The sequence below is a fragment of the Otolemur garnettii genome, unplaced genomic scaffold, assembly GCF_000181295.1.
Source record: "Otolemur garnettii isolate 467f Iridium unplaced genomic scaffold, OtoGar3 scaffold00168, whole genome shotgun sequence".
Classification (NCBI taxonomy): Eukaryota; Metazoa; Chordata; class Mammalia; order Primates; family Galagidae; genus Otolemur; species Otolemur garnettii.
The window spans coordinates 1964012-1965600 of record NW_003852563.1 but is presented as its reverse complement, the minus strand read 5'-3'; positions in this window follow the sequence as shown (position 1 = coordinate 1965600).

Genomic DNA, 1589 nt, shown 5'->3' with positions numbered 1-1589 from the left:
ACATACAAAATTGTAATTAAGTACTAGGTAATAGAAAACAACCAAGACAAAACAAAAAAAGTCACTGAGTGAAAACTCCCCCTTGCTCCGGACCAAGGAGGTATCAGGAAGCCCCAGGCACTTTCTGAGCTGTGTTATCCTCCCTCCCACCCTGGTCTGGACACAGAAGGTAATTCCAGCCTGTCGGCCAGCAAGACTTTACACTCTTGATGCATGGAAGTTTGGGCAAGGCTAACAAAATTTAGTTTTAAAAGAATTACAAAGGATCAATGTGCCTAATTTCAGCTACACTTTAACATTCAAACAAAACAGAGCGGGGAACTTTAGACTTACCTAATAAACCATTAAGTGCATTTTCATTTCACAGATGATACAGCATATACGTATTGGTGCTACTAATGTCTCAAAGTTCAGTCTGAATATAACTCACTCAACTTAAATCCAACTTACCTACAACTTTTCGAGAATGTTTTTACTCTACAGAATGAGGTACACTTGTCGCTTGTGCATGTGGTCCAAGAAGTTTTATATTAACAGTTAACTGTGTCTTCTCCTCTTAGAGGATGTGTTGCTGCATGTGGGGAAGTGGACGGAGTGAGAGGGGTCTCTTTATGTGACATCGAGCTCCTTTATCGCTACTCACCCTTCAAGAATCCCTTCCTTCCGCTTTTAGGAAAAATATGGCTAGACATCAATCGTACCCATGTTAAAATTCCCCACTTTGGGGAAAGTAAGTTTAGAGTGCAGCATTTGGAGAATCCTCTACCAGGCTGAATAACTTGGAGAAAATATATTTATCTTTCTTCTTTGGATCTCCAGGACACATAACAGTGCACATGATGCTCTATGATGCCATTTGACGTGAAAGAATAACATTCTTTCCATGAGGCTAATGAGATGAATCTATGCATGTTCCAGAACAGCCTCTCCCTATCTATCCCAACCAGACTGGTTTTAGCCTAATAGGAAGTCAAATTCTTCAGAATGTGCCCTACAGGTGCCCTACATGATCTGTGAACATCCCACCCACCCCAAACTCTCTGCTGTGTCTCCCACCCCCGCTCTGTGCTCCAGCCTCACCGTCCTGGCTCAGATGGTCCCTGCCTGTGCTCCTTGGTAACACTGGTCTCTCTGTATGAAATGCAGTCACCTAAGACTTCCGTCAGGTCGGCTTTCTGGTTTCCTTCAGTTCTGCATTGGAGACTCCCCTTTCTCACAGACGCCTTAGATCTGTTTATCTGATCTAAATTTCAGCCTCCCACACATTCCGGATCCCTTTCCCTCCTGCTCCTTCTCTTCACAACACGTGCCATTCCTGCATACATCTATCGATTCACCTTGCTCTCTGACTCTCTCTCCACTAGAACACAAGCGACAGGAGCCCACAGACTTGTGTCTGTTTGGTTATTACTCAGCACCCAGAACAGTGCCTGATACTTGTAACTACTCAATACAAAGCTAATGAATAGGCTTGGCGCCTGTGGCTCAAGCAGCTAAGGTGCCAGCCACACACACCTGAGCTGGCGGGTTCGAATCCAGCCCGGCCCACCAAACAAAAATGACGGCTGCAACCAAAAAAATAGCCAGGC